We start from the raw sequence: 19,280 nt of genomic DNA on the forward strand, positions 1-19,280 counted from the left end.
GTTTAAATACTGTATAGTTTTCAGTAGAGTGTCATGTAACACCATAATGATAATCGTACTTAGCGTTAGGGTCATACCAACTCGGGTAAGGTGGCTTTAATAGTTTTACATAAGAAAAAGTGATAAGATGACCTTTCATCAACTAAGATTACAAATCGATATAAGACATACGAATTGGATCAAAATGAGGTCTTTTTCGATTGTTATTATTTTATGGGGTTCTTTGATTATTGTTTGGATGGATTGGTTGGGCAAATGGTCTAGTTGAAGGTATAGAGGTGTAATTGGATGGCTGAGGGCTAAAGCTTGGTTTGGGTCATGGTTGTCGGGGTACTCGGTAATGATATGGTTATTGAGAAATTTGGTTAGCAACAGGGTAGTAAGGAGGGTATGGAGGGCTTATATTATATGAGACAGAAGGATGGTGCGAGAGATTTCTATGAGTAACAGCATATGTCTCTTGCTCTTTTTTTTTTGAACTTGTTGTTTTTTTTTCGGGCCCTTCAATTTTATCACTTTTGATAGCACTCTCTATCATTTCTCCTAAGATTACCATGTCAGAGAAGTTTTTCATGGCATTCCCCACCAACCTATCATAGTATGGAGCTTTCAATTTATTAACAAATAGCACAGTTATCTTTTTTTCAGTCAATAGTGGTTGGACTTGGGTTGTCATATCTCTTCATCGATATGCATATTCCTTGAAGGTTTTCGTTAATTTCTTTTCCATATTTTGTAGTGACAACCTATCAGGGGTTGTATCTAGGACATGCTTATACTGAGCAAGAAAAACTTTGGCCAAGTCTTTCCATGAATGGATTTTGCTTCGATATAACTGTACATACCATTTTACCGTTAAACCAGTTAAACTATCTTGAAAATAGTGTATCAAGAGTTTGTCATTATGGGTATGACCCGTCATTTCTACAAAACATGGTAATATGAGTGGAATGACACTTTGTTCCATCATATTTCTTAAAATTTAAGGTCTTAAATTTTGGTGGGATAACCAAGTCAGGCACTAGGCTCAGCTCATTGGCGTCAACAACCCCATAAATGTCATTACCTTCAATCACTTTGAGCCTCTCTTCAAGTTGGTCTTACTTGTTTCATATTTCTGAGTATATAATAGGCTCCGACATTTCATGGGACTTCTCATGTTCAATTGGTTCATCAAGATTTGATACTATGGTGGGATCAACTGGGATAGGCCCATAATTAGTATTTAAGTGGATTGATTATTGGCCAGCAGCATGATTGACATAGGGATATGACTACACACTTGGTGGGCATATGTGCATGCCATGAAGGGCTTGAGCTTGGGCTTGAGGTGGAGTGAATCCAGGAGGATAAAGTGGTTCTTCTGTATTAACTTCTTATCCTATCCTTGATGCCCCAACAACTTCTTTACCTTTCACTGAACCAATTAGTAATTGTCTTAATTCAGCCATCTGGGTTTCGATACTTTGTTGTATCTCCATCACTCTTTCTCTTATTTTCTCTTGTGCTCTTTCGACTCTTTCAAATCTGGTTACGTTCTCTTCTTTCATAACTCGAGCTTGAGAATGAGTATTATATCTATGCGAGATTGTTTGACTTAGATTCTTCAGCTTTGCTATCTTTGAATCTTAGTTTATTAACCATGAATTAGAATGCATGATATAATATCATTGCTTATTTATCTTTATTAAAATGCATGTATGGAATGAATGATATGCAAATTATGGGTATTGTTTTAGATCAATCGAAACAAAAAGAAACTTTCATTAACCATGGGGCCTTTATGCATCATCTGATCATTCTTGCATTAAAACCATAAAAACATTTGATTTGAGCATATTAATTCCTAGCTTCACACAAAAAATTTAGTAATCTCTGACCATGGCTTTAAGTTGGTACAATCTGTTATTCTAATGCTTTCACCTTTTCAACTATGTTGCTTGCTTTTCGAATAGCCTTATAGATTTGAGCAGTCAGATATTCGATGTATTAATGTCTTCCTAAACTTTTCACTCTCCGTATCTCTTTAGCATCCATCTCCATATTGCAAGTGCAAGCCCAATAATCTTTTCTCTCTTACCACTCAGTCAAAATCTTATCTATGTGACTTTGATTGCTTGTCAATTGAAGCTCCAAGCTCATTAATTCATGCTCTAAGGTTTTTTTTCTCACTTTGCAAATCGGAGTTCTTGTTTTGTTCTCTCCTTAGTTCAGCTTTTAGCTTTTCATTTTCTTTTTGGTGTCGTGCTACCTTTTTAGAAGCTCCTAAAAGTTTTTTTTTCCATTCATGTTGTTCTTTGGTGAGTGCAAAGATCAGTTCTTTGTTCTCTCGAGCTCTATTCTTCCAATACTCTACCATATCTCGTAGTTCTTCCATATCTTTCTTGGATCCCTTCAAAGGTTTACTATTCAACCTCAGTTTCTTATTTTTTTGATGTAGATTTTATAGATCTTCTTTCAATACTTTATATTTTTTGGTCAATTTCTGTACTGCATCATCTCCTATCCTTAAATCATATCTCAATTGGTTAACCTGATCCATCATAGCCATCTTCTCTTTCTTTAACCTTTTTTTTTTCAATCTCAAACTCTCGTTAGGTGATCTCAAAAGTAGACAATATCGATACTGAAATAAGAGCTGGTAACTTTTTTGAAACATTGACTGGTAGAGGTTTAATTTTGTTAACCCTTTTTATCTTCTAGGTAAGGTAACCTTCTGTAACATTATCTGTAAATCTAGCTGGACTATTCGGTTGACTTGCTTCCATGCTTTGATGATTTCACAAACCTTTTTCACATAACTGGGTGTCCCATAATCGAACTCGAGTGAACTGAGTCTATGAGTCATATGGATAAACTGTCGTGAGTCATATTGTCTTTAAACCATAAGGGGTGCATAACTCACTACCCCCTATATTCCTAACAAAGGTACCCATGACTCATTTTCACAACAATACAAGACGGCCATAAGAATCATCCATGGTGCCCTCCATGTTACATCCTCACTAGTGAGCTTTAGAAAGAATGCCAACCACTGACCTTTTGTCCAATCTTTTCTCCATTATTTAGCCACAAACTCCTTGATAGGACTGAAATGAACAGAGAATGGCCGAAATGATGTCTTTTTTTTCCCTAAAAATGACTTTTGTGCCAGACAAAAAGTAATTGAGCACACCCCATAAATCATCATTCACCCTTTCTTCGACAAAAATTAAGTGATCTAATAGTCTCTGTCAAAATAGTTGGTGAAGGATTTATTCATTTATCTAATTGCCTAAAAAGTCAATCACTGATGCTTCTATATGCCCTAACACCTTAGGAAATATCATCAATCCATACATAGCCAAAGCAAACACATCCAATCCCTGATCAGTTTTAATGTACTTTTTTATGTACTCGAGTAAAAAAGCTGATGAAATGGTCTCAAACCCATTTTTTTTCCTTCTTGTACTTGTCTATCTCATCAACCTCTACTTGCATGATCTTGGCTAACTTCTTTCTATATCCGGTAATCTTATGCTCTTTTCAATAAATCTTATCTTGATTGGTAGAGTCTATCCGGAGTAAAGAAAAACATTCTTTGATCGTGGAGGCCAAGTCTTCTTGGTTGAATATAAAACATTGATAAGATGGATCTCATAATTGTATTACGGCTCTCATCAGCTGTTCATCAACCTTTACTGACATAATCAGTGCCACATCTTCGTATTTCTTAGAAAAAGATTCATTTCTCTCTGTTTTCAACTGTTTCCAAATAGCTTCCAATTTTGATACATTATTCTGACTGAGATCCATATGCATTGACTGTGGTAGCACCGATATGTGACCATCTACTAAGCAATCTCTTTCTTTTCCTTGAGTACTTTTTGAATGGCTCTTGACCTCTAAGTAGCTCTTGCACATGGATGAATCTTTTAGGTTTTTTAAAAGTTTTTCTTATTAAAGATTGGTCCAAAATAATACCCTCTAGAAATATGGTACCTATATGATGCATGCAACAAAATCAAAGACAATAAAATAATTAAACAAATCAATAATGTAAATAAAACAAATAAATAAAAATGAGTAAATGAATGAACAAGTATAACATGTGTCATAATAGAATATACATAGTGTCCTAATTTAGGTAATTTTCTCGTAAAAGGTACAATATGGCTCTATCCTAAAGTTGGACCTTATGGTTCACTATATGCCAGGTTAAGATTTACGTGTCTAAAGGTTCCCAGACTATTCTTCACATCATCGTCCGTTATAGAATAGTAAAGCTTCCCGATCCTCACTCATTACAGGCTACTAACGGAATGGATTCAATCTGAGTGAAAGTGTTTCATTAGCAAATGTGGAGGTTATCACCTCACGAGAGCATAGCTACTTCGCGTCCTCCTAAAAGGGATAGAGCCCGGGTCTAGAGCTAATGCATGAATATGCAAAGTGTGTGCAAAATAATGTATTAATCAAAATACCATAAACACAAAATTAAAATAAAACAACAACTAACATACAATTTACCTTATTCATTAATGCATAGTTTTTTGAAAAATCAAAATAAAGGAGATTAAATGAAATATCAAATAAAACCAATTAACTCCAACAATTCTTAATAGCGTATAATTAAAAGTTTTGGCTTGACTCTTAAATTAAAGTCTCCAGTGGAGTCGTCAAGCTGTTGTAACGGTTTTGAGACCGTCGTACGTAAAGTGTTTTAAAATCGAGAAAAATAAAAAGAGTGTCACCACCAATTTTTTTTAGGGTGTGATTGGCCACCCAAAAGTTTATCTTTTTAATAAAACTATAAAAGCAAGTTTAAAGTTTATCAAAAAGACAAATATTGGTCTATGAAAATTAGATTGGGTCCGGGAGTCGGTTACGTGTGGAGAAGGATTAGCACCCCTACTACGCTCATAAATTGGTACCATTTAATCATGCGCTATTTTCAATATTGGATAAAATAGTTTCAATTTGAAATTTAACACTAATTCCTTCACTTTAAAAAATAAATTTTGGTTAAAATTCCTTTTTTAGGAATATTAAAAAAAAAGTCTTTAAGTTAAAGAATTATCTTAAAATTCTCCAACATCTAGGTAGAACTTAAGATGACTCTTTCACTTGAGATTTAATATAACATTATCTTAAAATAAAAATAACACTCTTTGCAAGAAATGATTATTAGTAACTCTCTAACATCTAGGCAGAGTACCGAGAATTATTTCTTTCGGAATGTTATTTTTGTTTTATTTTATAATATCAAAAATATATATTTTGGAAAATTTTATATGAGAAAATAAATGATGGTATTGTAGGCAACAAATGAAAATTAAAGACAGAGAAATACAATACAAATAACATGATAATGTATGTATGCAAAGTATGAAATATAAATTTAGAGTAGGATTTTTGAATATAATGAGACCTCCCCGACTCTCCAACATCTAGACAGAGCTTAGGTGTGACTTTTTATATTTAAGATCCCATTTCATTATTATACTTTTGTAGTTAATCTTATTATTAAAGCAAATTAAGAACTCATATGAAAAACTTAATGAAATAAAGTTTCCTAAATACCCCATCATTTAGGCAGCATTCGGGAACAAATAATTTCAAATGGGATTCTCACACGTGTCTTTAGGATTTTCAGAAGGTTTTGAGTAACGGTTTGAGTAGAGGTTTTGAAGGTTTGGGGTTTTGATATAAGGGTTTGGATTTTAGGGATTTTGGATTTTGGGGTTTGGATTTAAAGGATTTCGGATTTTAGGGGTTTTAGAAAACGTGAACATCTCTAAAAATTCTCAACATCTAGACGGACTTTTGGAGCAAGTTCAATTTTTATAATCTTTTTTTTAAATTAATTTAAGAAGCATAATTTTTTTTATAAAAATATATATTTTTAAAAAAAAAGTTCATTTTTTATGAAAACTTATTATCAAAAATATTATTAACTTATTTAGTATTTTTTATAATAATAATTCCCCAACATTTAGGTGAAATTATTATTTTTGAAATATGATTTAATTCCTTCCAACATCTAGACAGGGAAAAAAATTCTATTATTATTATTATTTAAGCATTTTTAATATATTTTTAATTATTATCTTACTTTTTTTTCATTTTATTATTATTAAAACAATTAAAAAACTTATCTTAACAAATTTAAAACTTATCATGCATAAACATAAAAAATAATAATAATATATATAAAGATTAGAAAATTGAAAAAAAAAATTTTTTTACTTGAACCGGACCGGTCAATGGTTCTGTCAACGACGGTTCGGGTTGACGGTTCGGTCTGACGGTTCGGGTGCGATTCGCCTTGGTCTAGGTGCGGCCTGGTTGGTTCAGCGGTTCGGTACCGGTTCGGTACGGGTTCAACGGTTTGATTTTGGTTCAGTCAAACCAGTCAAAGGTTGATGGAGAAGCGGGTCGCGGGTTGGGTGAGCAGACCCCGGGTCAAGTCGCGGGTTGACGCGCGGATCTTGGATACTTAAAATGATGTCGTTTTGGGCGTTGATTGAAACGACGTCGTTTTGGCTATTGACAGCTTATATAAAAGTTAAACTTTTTTTTTCATTCATTTCCTTTGTTCCTAAAAAAAAAATATTTTTTTTTCTCTCTTTTTTTTTTCAACCTGCTGTCCATCGCGATGGCCGCTGCAGTCCTTACTAGCTGCGAGGTCCTGCTACCGTCGTCGGTTTCAAAAAATTTTCAAAATACTCACAAACTCCTTTTGACCTCCTGAACACAAATTCGACCTCCTTTTCACCAAAAAGAGTCCCCACTTCCCTAGATCTGCTTTCAAAGTTTCGGTAAAACTATTTTTTTGTATTCTAACTCTTTTTTTTTGAAATTGACTTTTTTTTTTCTTTGTGTAGGAAGCTCGGTGCTGGGTTCCTCCCTACGGGGAGGACTGCATTTTTTTTAAAATTTTTTTACAGTGTGTTTTTTGTTCTTTTTACAACATCTCTTCTCCTTCTTCTTTTTTGGTTTGGCGAGGAGCTCTATTTATAAAGCTCCAGCCGTGCGTGTGTTTGAGGGAAGGGCACAAGGCACGGCATGGGTGTAAGCAAGAGCCCCATGCCCTATTATTGTTATTTGTTTGGTCTGACAGTGGGGGTAGTAAATAGGGTATGGGTAGTAGGATAAACAGGCAGTGGTGCTGAAAAATAAAGGGGTGGGGTAAGGTGGTAGGGTATGGTGGTAGTGGTGCCGGGGAATGCACCATTGCCATCCTTTTTTTTTAATTTTTTGTTGTTTTGTTCTATTTTTTTATATTTTTTTAAAATTAATTGATTTTTAATTTTAATTAAACTGATTTATCATTATTATTAAAATCATTATTGTTATATATATAAAAAATATATCGGACAAAATCGGTGTCTACACCAATGTATCAATATGAGAAAGAGAAAAATTATCTTTTGGGTTGGCTCTATTCAAATCACAATAATTCACACACATTCATACCTTTTCATCTCTCTTAAAAATAGGTACTATATTAGGCACCCATTCAGGATATTTGGCCACTTGTAGAAAGCCTACATCAAATTATTTTTTTTACCTCTTCTTTGATTTTCAACAGCATTTTAGGCTTCATCTTTTTTAACTTTTACTGAACAAGCCTATAATCAGGCTTCAAGGGTAGCCTAGTTTTACTATTTCAATGCTAAGTCTTGGTATATCCTAATAAGACCAGGCAAACACATCTACAAATTCTCAAAATAGATTTTTTAACCTTTATCTATCAGTAGATGAAAGGAACATGCCAACCTTAACTTTTTTTTTGTTCTCATTATCCCCTAAATTGATCATTTTAGTAGTTTTCTTATGCGCTCAATAGATTTATTCTTATGTTTAATCAGTCTCATTAGATCAGAAGGTAAAGTATATTCTTAAGAGTCTTTTTCAGTGTCAAGTTCATCAACATTAATTGAATTTTCAAAATTAAATCCCTAATTGTTATCATGATTTTCTTCACATTCATTTAAGGACCTGAGATGAAATGGAAAATATTGACAAAATGCTTTGACTAAAAAAGAAAAATGAAAACTGAATAGGAGAAATGAATGGAATTGCATAACCCTATGCTTTTATTAAGATAATAATTAATAAGAGGCCCATACATAAAAGATTATCCTAATGCTTTTAAGTATAAACAATTAGGAATTGTAATTACATTAGAAAGATATCAAGGATAGTAGGCATTTCGATGACACTACAATATGTAAGTTTAAAGCTTGGTAAACATGAATGAACAAACACCTTTTTCTTTTTGCATTTTTCTTTTACCATATGGATGGACATCTCAACAAAAGCTTCTTTCATGCTCGGCTTGTTTCTGACATCTCTCTCTGTTCCTGGATACATATATCCTCCTAACATAAAAGTCTCATATAGATGTGGTATGACAGTTGGTATATTTCTTGTTATTCTTCTTCTTTCCCCATTGTCTTGCATCTTTTTCACTTCTTATTCTTTGAATTCATATCCTAGGCACAATCTATCACTATTGTCTATTATTGTTGGGGGCTTCTTAATTTCTTGCAAGTTTTTACCTAACCCAACTTTTGGATATCAACCTTTATCGACAATTTGGCTAATCACAATTCTACTAAACTCTGGTCAGTATAGCTTAGAACTTTCACCCACAGTATTGATAGGTTCAAAAGATTGATAAGAATATTCTAAGGATTTTTTCACTGCTCCACATAAGGAGTATTTATGGGTTGGGTCATTAATAAGTACTTTTCTTTAACCATGATCACAAGTTGCCCTTACACATTAAACATGACTTTTTGATGTAAGGAAGAGGGAACAACATTTGTCATATTAATCCATAGCTTGTCGTGTAGATAATTATATAATGAAAAAAATCCAAAAGTTAAAACTTTACATCAAAAGTATAGGATCTGATTTGTAATAGCATCTCAATATCTCTTAATACTTAGCGCTTGGTCCTATCAAATGCTCAGATGACCATATGGCTACTTTTTATCTAAGACATATCAATGGGCAACCTCACTAAGATGGACATAGGCATAATATTTATAACAGAGCCATTATCAATAAACACTTTGGCTATAATGTGACTCTGGCATTTAACAATAATGTATAAAGCTTTCGTGCTTCTTTTTTCTTTAGTTGGGATCTCATCATCGGTAAAGGCTATATAGCACGGTATCACCAAATTTCTTGCTAGATGATTCACATATTCTATGAATACATTATGTGCCACATAAGCTTGATTTAATACTTTTAATAAGACATTGTTGTGTGGTTATGAATTCAATAGCAATGACAACAAAGAGATTCTAGCTAGCATTTTATTTAATTGCTCCATTATAGAATATTCACTATGTTTTACCAACTTTAGAAACTCACAGGCATTTTTTTCAGACATAGGCTTTGGGTTGTCCTTTTTTAAGGTTAGCTCTAGTTCAACCTATTTTTTGCCATTATCAATTTTTTTCTTTCTTGCCCTTTCTAACATTTTTGGAGTGTAACATCTTTCATTTTTGGTTATGTCGTCTACATCGATTATGTTAGTAGTATCTACCTTAAGTGCAGTCTTTTTTTGCCCTTAAATTGTTACTTCACAATCATACCTTGATAGTATAACCTTTTTATTCTTATAAGAAAATAGACTCGGGACCTTAAAAGTCACCAGTTTTGGGATAAGTTTGTTTATGACTGTCTTTGGCTTCTTGTCACAATATATAGTTATTGGTTTTGGTACCTATTTTTATTTGTTAGTCATAGAGACTTTTGCATCTTTTGAGGCTTCTCTTTCCTCATATAACTCAATCTGGTATGAATCTATCAATTTTTGTACTTTTTATAAAATTACCTGTAAGTCTCAATAAAATGACTTGAAGCCCTACTATGGTACTTGCACTTCTAATTTGCAATACATCTCCTACGATAGGTGCGTGGGTCCATCGATTGTACCATCCTAGCCTTATATAGAGCATCATACAGCTAACTGAATGGCATTTTGATCTTTTTCATTTTTCTCTTCGTACGTCTTTTGTTTTCATTCAAAGTATTGACTGCATGATTTGGCAATGGATTGCCACTAACATTGGGTGTTGTTTTTTCACTGGTATCAAAATTAATTAGCCTTTCTCTGATCAAACCTTGCATTTTGTATTTTAAAGTAGTGTAATTTTTTATGAAATGGCTTGTGATTCCATAATGATAATCACAATGAGCAGAGGGATTGTACCACTTGGAATAAGAGGCTTTCAGTAGTTTTTTACGGAGAGGGGCAATTAAATGATATTATAGAGTTTTTGGTATAACTTTATATATGTCATGGAAATTAAGTCAAAAGTAGGCTTTTCTCTATTTTTTCGTGGTTCCCTTGGATCACTTGTTGAGTTGGATGGACATACAAAAGGTCTTGCTACGGGGGTAGTATTAAGGTAGCAAGCATTGGTAAGTTGTTGGAATGATGGTTAATAAAGGGGTGGATAAGCAGATTAAGGCATTGATAGGTATAGGGAAACTGAGGCATTATTTATGGTGCGATGGCATGTTGGGTAGATAGGTTGTGGATAAGGAATGTAATTTTTGAATTGTTGCCCTTTAAAACTCATAGCTTGAGTTTCAGTCTCTTTTTCCTTGTGCATCCTCTTAGCTGCTAAAGATTTTCCTCCTTCAAGTTTACTTTTTTTTATGGCATTTTCAATGATATCACTCGAGATCACTATATCAACAAAGTTTTTAGTCATATTTTCTATCATTTTTTCATAGTAAAATGACTGCAGAGTACTCACAAATAAAATTTAGTTTTTTTTTCTGTCAATGGTGGCTAGACTTAAGCAGCCACATCTCACCATCTTGAAGCATACTCCTTAAAAGACTCAGTTGTCTTTTTTTCCAAACTTTGTAGAGAAAAGCGATCAGGAACCATGTCTATAATATGGTGGTATTGATTAATGAATAAGTAGGCTAAGTCTTTCCATGTTCACCAGGAGTCTTGTCCAACTGGATATACCATATTACTATCTTAAAATACATGCATGAGTAATTTCTCATTCCTGATGTGGGCTACCATTTTACGATAGTAAATCATGACGTGGGTGATAGGGCATTTGGTGCCATCATACTTCTCAAAATCTAGTACTCTAAACTTTGGGGGTATTACCATATCTAGTACCAAGCATAGCCCAATGGTACCTAGAGACCAAAAAAAATCAATGCCTTCTACAGCTTGCAACCTCTCTTTGTGCATATTCATTACATGATCAGCTTTAGGGTCTTCAGCCATTTTCAATTTTAGTATTTCGTTTGATTCATCCAGATTAAGAACTTGGATTGGTTCAACTGCCTTTTTAGTGAAAGCAAGATTAATGTAATTTTGAACTTTTTCTTGGCTAGGCATATGTGGAATTTCTAAATAATTATAGCTTGGGAATGCAAGTTATTGTGGTAGGAAGCTTTGAGTGGATTGGGCCTAGTATGGGCCATAACCTGGAGGATATAATGGGTTTGTCACTTTATCTGAAACATCTTCCTCCATTATTTTTTCCTTGTTTAGCTTACCCAAAGCTTCAAGGATTTTACTCAATTTTCCCTTGATTTCCTCTTGAGCTTTTTCCAACCTTTCAACATGGCTCAAATTGTCTTGTTTCATTTTTCTTGCTTAAGCCTAGGTATTATATTGATGTTGAGCTATCCTTGAATCTTATGTGCCACAATCTAAAATTAATAATCTTATTAGGGACTAACATGATTAAGAACTAATTATGTATGAAAAAATGCAATGCATGGAAAAAAAAGAAAGAAATATATTTGCCCCTTTTAAGATTTCAACAAAAGTAAATTTTTATTTATTTAATAGAAAATCTGTTTTACATCAACTCGAATATTCTCCACTTGTAAAAGTGCTTAATTTGTTCATATTGATATTTAACTTCCTCAATGAAGTTTAATAGTCGTTGCCCATGCTTTCATGTTAGTGCTTCCAAAGTTTTCAATATTTTAGCCTTTTCTACCATTTTTCTTGCCTTAATCACTGCCTTGCTTATCTGGGTTGTAATGTACCTTTAACTTGCCAGCCACTTTTTTTTGCCAAACCATACTTGATAGGATAACTCTCTATGCTCCTTTGTAAGTGCCATGATATGATCCATTTGCTTATTCAAATTTTCCTTTAGTGTCTGGATATACCTCCTAAGCTTCCTATTTTCTTGTTGAACTTCCATATAATCATCCTTCATTTGGAAACATTTTTTTTTTAGTTTTTAATTCTCACAAGTCATATTAGTGACATTTATTTCTTTGGCTTTCACTTGTATGCATAGTCTTTTATACTATTGTTGTAGCTCTATCAATTCTTTAATGGAATTGTCATGCTTTCTAACAACCTTTTGAGCCTTGCTCTTAGCCTTTAATCTCTTATGTTATTGATGAAGTTTAGCCAAAGCCTTAACTATTGTATCACATTTTTTGGAAATCTTGTGGACTAGGATTTTTAACTTTTTTGCTTTATCTATCCATTGCCTTCTCTTTTCTTGAAACCTTAGAATCTATTGTTTTATTTTATCTTTCTCAAAGTCAAATTCTTTCCTTGCAAATTATAACTTTAAAGGTATCTTATCCAATTTTTGATTCACTGACTGGTAATGATCCTTGAATGTAGACATAACCTTCTTGCCCCTCTTGGCTCTCCATACCAAATATTCATAAGTGACTTTATTAATAAATGATCCAGGGTTTACTCTTTTGGCTTCTTTTAGACTTTGATCATACTATCAATTTTTTGAAATGTTTTAGGTTCTCCATATAAACAATCAAATTGGTTGAGCCTGTGTGTCATAGGAATGAATTATTTAGCTCTATGTTGTCTTCTTACAATTGGCATTGTATAACTTGTTGACCCCCATAAGCCTAAAAGTGGAATCTCTATCTTATCTCCATATTGATACAACATAGGTTGTTGATTCATCCACGAAACTAACTATTTCACCTGACAAACTGTGAGCTTTTGCAATAAATACTCTCATTCTTTCTGGGTCTTTGCTTTTGGCTATTCACTTTTACAAAATTCCTTAACTGGATTTTGATTGCAAAAATAGAGTTTGAAGAAAATACTATTCTTATATTCAAAATGGCTCTTCATCCATAAATACAATAATGGTGTGTAACCCAAAAAATTTGCTTTATCATTCTATCTATAATGATTCAAAGATTTGATGGTTTTCGCTAATATCGCCAGTGGATAATTACATCTTCTTTCAATCTATTCAAATAAATCCACCACTTCTATTTCAATATGGCCTAAAACTTTAAGGAAGATTACTATCTCATATATTGCTAGAGCAAACACATTAATTTTTTGATCATCATTAGGGTGTTTAATATGAAATCTTGAAGAAATTCCCATAGAATACCTTTATGCTCCTTTTTTTCTTAGACATTTAAATCTATGAGCTTTTTTTTTTATCCCTAAAATATAGGCCAACTTTTTATGATACCTTGGTTTTTGCTTTTTCATATATACCTTATCTGAATAATGGAGATGCATACCCACCATAATCGAATACTTTTATATGGTTGGCACCAAATCAAATTCATTGAAAATGAAACAATGATAGAAGGGATCACAAAATTGTACCATAGCCTTAATGAGTGAATTTTCAACTTTCACCAATAAGAGATGCATAACATGCCCAAACTTCTGACAAAAAGCTTATTGTCTTGAAGGAACCATGTTATTTCATATGTCTACCAGGTTTTTCAAATCGTTATGTTAAAGGAGCAATCGAATCTCCTTAGGCGAGGTAAAAACATAACTAGATGGTAAACAATCTCTTTTCTTTTGTTGTCTTTTTTTTTACTCAATTTTCACATCAATAGGTGACTCACACTTAAAGAACACAAATGAGGTGCAAACTTAACGTTTTATAGATTCCATGAAAGCTTTTGTTGAGGATATCTTTAAGGTAGGAATAATATGCAATATATATATGTTTATGAATATGCAAGAAAAGAAAAACAAACACAGAAATCAGTTAATTATCTTAATATAAAATAAAGAATAAACATAATAAACAAATAGAATATAACAACAACATGACTCTAAGTTTTGGTTTAACTATGAAGGGTAAAGGAACATGGCTTTACCTATAGGTTAAGCTCATAAGGTTAACTATATGTAGCTTGGGTTACTTTTAAAATGTTTCTAAATTATTCCTCACATCATTGTCTATCACAAAGTAGTAAGGCATCCCAATCTTTGCCCATTATAAGCTATAAGAGGAAATGGTTCAATTTGAGTGGAAATATTTCACTAGTCCATGTAGAGACATAAAACTTCATGAAGGTAAAGGTACTTTACTCCTTTCTAAAAGACATAACTCGAGTGTAGAGTCTATATTATGCTCATGCAAATGAATGATAGATATATAAAAAAATGAATAAGTAAAAAAAGAAATAAAATACAAGTAAGAAAAAAAGAAAAAAATCTTAAATTTATTAAGTTAGGCTTGGATAATAAGAAATCATTTACTGACCAAACTCTTAATTATCTCCAGTAGAGTTGTCAAACAGTCATAACGTATAGATTCATGAACCTATCGCTAGACTTGAATTAAAGGAGTCAACATTGATATTTTTTGTTAAAGTGTGATTAGCTGCCTGAAAGAATCTGTCTCATTTAAAGAGGGGCCTCAAGATTGAGTTAAATATCTTTAAATAGTATATTCTAGTCCACAAAATTAGACCTTAGGTTTGGGAGTACAGTTACATGTAAAGAATGTTATATCACCCTTATAGCGCCCATCCAAAGGATAATACCAATTTGATTTCAAATTATCCAACCCTTAAAATATTCTTATAATTTTACCAAATCATTTAATTATTGAAAACTAATCCTAAATTTGCTCCAATAGTTTGGTAGCAATTTAAAATAATTTTCTTACTTAAGGAGTATTTATGAAGACTAGTATCCCACTTTGAAAATGCTTTGTCATTGGGTTTATTAATATATTTTATCTAAGAAAATAATTAGTAAAATCCTTCAATAGTTTGGTAAGATTTACTTCGATGCAGATCTCTTAGTAGTTTGTTGAGATTTTATTGTAAAATTATTTTTGGACAATATATTAAATCTTTCAATAGTTTGATAAAACTTAATTTAAGATGCAAATCCTCCAATAGTTTGGTAGGATAAAAACAAGATATTTTATTAGTAATAATTTTTTATGAAAATTGATTTATAAGATTCTCCAATGTTTGGTAAAATTCATAAAAATTTAAATTTATGAAAGATCCTCTAATAGTTTAATAGGATTCATGAATTTATTTTAAAAATAATTTTTTGGTTATTTTTTATAAAATAAATAAATAAAATAAAACTCATAAATGTAATTTAAAGAATAATAAATTATTCAATTTAAAATAAGTAAAATAATAATAATAATAATAATAATAATAATAATAATAATAATAATAATAAGAAAATTTGAAAATAAAATAGATAAAAATGAAAATAAAAATAAAATAAAAAAGAAAAATTTGTGAAACAAATTAGACTTGGAAATGGGTCACGCACGGATCTCCACAAGTCATGCGGGTTGGCTTCTTGTGCAAACGACGTCATTTTCTGTTGGTATAAAAACCCAAATTCCAAGCTTTTCCTTTAATCTGCCTTAGCCCATCTCTTTAGCTCTTTTCCTTCTCTTTTCTCTCTAAATTCCCCAAATCTAATCATTGAAAACTAGATTTTGTAGTCGATTTCTAAAAAACTTGTCGAAATTTGATTGAAAACTTTAAGTCTTGCGAGAAACTTCAACTGAAAAATTCAAATGTTCTTTCTAAAACTCAGATTTTCCTAGAAATCCAAAATTTTCAAATGAAACCATCAACCATGAAGAATCCAACACAATTCTAGGAACTAATTTATGCACAAACAATACCCAAATCTGTAAAAGTATCCCAGCAAAGAAAAATAGAAACTTCCCTTATGCCCTAAAATTTTTGTTCCCCTAATTGATTGTTGTCTTTTTCTTTTATGTGATTTTTGCGCACCATTTGTAGGCTTTTTCAATAAAAAATTTTAAGAATTTCATTGATTCAATCGAATTTGCCAGATTCAATTAGGGTTTTATCAAATAAAAGGGGATCAAATTTGTTAAATTTGATCACTGTGTGATTCTTGGGTTTTAATCCATGCCTTTGATTATGCAAGATTCTGGATTTTAATCCATGAATATTTCTTTTTAATCCAAACTTTAATTGGCTACAAAGTTGATTTCCTTTTTTAAAAAAAATCAAATAGACATAATAAAATAATAATAATAAATAAATAAATAAAATATGTTAGGCCAAAGCCGGTATCCAATTAACAATATTGGGTTCAAAGCCCAAACAAATTGTAAAAGGTTCAAGATTGAGCACTTCCAAGGCCCAACAATCTTGAAAAGATTCACATTGAGAATTTGATTAAATCTCAAATGAAATGGGGTGTCTATAGTTTGCTGTTCGTTTATAATAATACTAATAAAATTACATTTTTATTTTTTACCTTAATCTTATTTTAAGGTTCATTTATGTTTGTTTGGGTTTGTTTATGTTCATTTAGGGCTTGTTTTTTTAAATTTGTTTGGTTATGGTTTGTTTATTGTTCATGAATATGTTCATTTATATATGTTCAAGAACATGTTTGTTTAATATTCACGAATAGGCTCATTTAACTTAATTGAACGAACACGAACCAAATGCGAACAACCTATTATTTAAACGAATGAATATGAATAAATAGAGCAATTTTCTTAAAGAATATGAACTGAATATAAATATCTCTAAAAATAAATGAACAAACACATATATACTTTCATTTATTCATGTTTGGTTCATTTACAGCCTTAAGGACAGGGACCCTATGAGGTTTTTAATAGTATATTGGATGTTGTGCACTTTAGGCTAAAGGATCTATCTCAAAATGTTGGTGCCAATACTTCTTTCCTATGTATAGATTGGTAAGTTTTGTAAATTTTGCATTTATAACTTGTTTATTAATTGTATCATTTGTTCACAGATGATTTGGTAGCATGATATAATTTTTTCCTTTTTGAATAAATAAAACACAAAATTTATCTATAAAAAATAAAGCCCTATGTAGGTTTTGTTTTGTTTTTTTTTTTTTTAAACAAAAAGGGAAAAAAAGAAAGAAAGAAAAAAATGAAAAAAAGAGAAAAAAAGAAAGAAAAAAAAGAAAAGAATAGGAGAAAAGAAGAAAGAGAAAAAAGTGAGGTTGGGTGAGTGAGAAAAAGAAAAAAGGAAAACAAAAAGGGAAAAAGGGTTCTATATGAACATCGATTGACTTGACTTGACCTAATACAATTTGCACACTTAATCCAAATTCAAGTCAAAGTTCAACAACTTTTGAGGTATCATTTTAGTTATTATTTTGATTTTGGTTTATTTATTAAGATACAATGAAAAATTATTGAAGACTTGTATTTGAACAACAAATAATTTCCTAATCTGTAAATTTTTCATAGAAAAAACAAAAAAAAAAAACTACTATTGACTTGTTACCCACAAACTCATAAAAATTCAAAATCTTGATTAAAAACCCAAATTTACGTTTAACTACTTCTTACTTACTGATTTTTTTATGTCAAATTATTTTTGAGATTTTGACTAAAATAAAAGTTGAAGGGCCAAAATGATCATTTTTCATAGTTAGAGAGCCAAAAATATTATTATGCCTTAAAAATATAGTTACAAATTTTGCTCATGCATTATAAAGTTTAGTGTCCTCTTTAATTACAAAATATAGAGTACTATAAGGTTATCATGATTTTAATTCATAAAAAAGATCACATTCTTCCGTAATTATCTCCTTTTATTTTAATTTATAACTCAATACTTAATTTCCATGTGAAATAATTATTTTTCTTCCTGTGCAACACCTCAAAAGTAGTGGACATTCTTTTTCATTATTGGTGTTGGTGTGGATTAAATATTCTTTAATAGTGAGTTGTGTCAACAAAAATTAGAGAATATTATGGGTATTTATTTCTTTTATATTTGAATTAGAAGTTAACAATGTTGAGATGATTTTGCATTGGTTGAGGCTTGATTTTTTTGGTCTAAATTAATGGAAAAAGTAGTGCAATGCTTTACTAATACAGTTTTTCATTTTGATACTAATCCTGAAACAAAAGAAGAAAGTTTGAGAATTTGCTTATAGATTTTCTAGGTTTACTGCTAAAAGATATTGTAGACAACCCATTTTTTTTGGAGATTTTTTAAAATTTATTAGGCTTTGAATTTTGATTTTGGTTGTGCAATTGGACCTTAAATGAAAAAATGAATTTTAGGCCCAAAGATTAAGCCCTAAATTTTATTTTTATTTTAATATTTTAGTTTAGTTTTTGGTTTAATTTTTGTTTTTTAAGTCAAAAGAGCCAAAGTCGATTGATAAAAAAATAAAAAAGGAGAAAAAAATAAAAAAAGGAAAAATGTGGGATTTTGTATGAAAAATCTTGGATTCAATTCAACTTTTGAATTGTATATCAGATTTTAACTTTAATGGTTGAATAATTTTGGAAAGGCTTTGAGCTTAATCTATTGAAAAATGGGAGATTACACATAGAATAAAATTTAGAAAAAAAATCCTAGATTTGGTTGGATTAATTTTTTTCAAATGAAAAAGGATTCAATCCCTATATAAGGACCTTGAATCTGTGATCAGAGAGGGGCTTGACAACAATTGACTTCAAAATCAAACAGAGGTTATTTAAAAGAGAGAAAATTTGAGTAAAGTTTTTAATCAACAAGGAAGAAGCAATCAAGCAAAAAAATTTACAAGAAGATCCAGTTGGAGTTTTTAGAAGGAAGGCTAAGATTTATAGTAAGAAGTATCAATTTTTAAAAGGTGAAAAATTGTTGGAATCTGTGATCCATTGAGGTAATGTTTGCTTTTTTTTTTTTGTGATTTTTGCAAAACTTTTATAATATTTAATTGCTTACTCTTATTTTTATAATTATTACATGGTATTTTTTTTCATGAATTTGAATGACTGATATTATAGTTACATGATAATTTATTTGCCCAATATATTTGTTTGCATGATTAATATATGTGTGATTTATTAATATATTTATTTGTATGATTATATTTAATTTGATTGCATGATTATTAATATATTTAATTGCTTGATTATTAATATATTTATTTGCATGATTATATGTTTAATTGCATGTTTATTTTTATGATTATATATTTAATTGCATATTTTGCATGGTATATATATTGTTATTTATATGATTGC

This window comes from Durio zibethinus, chromosome 26 (assembly GCF_047325235.1).
Source record: "Durio zibethinus cultivar Kanyao isolate XHJ-2024 chromosome 26, ASM4732523v1, whole genome shotgun sequence".
Lineage (NCBI taxonomy): Eukaryota > Viridiplantae > Streptophyta > Magnoliopsida > Malvales > Malvaceae > Durio > Durio zibethinus.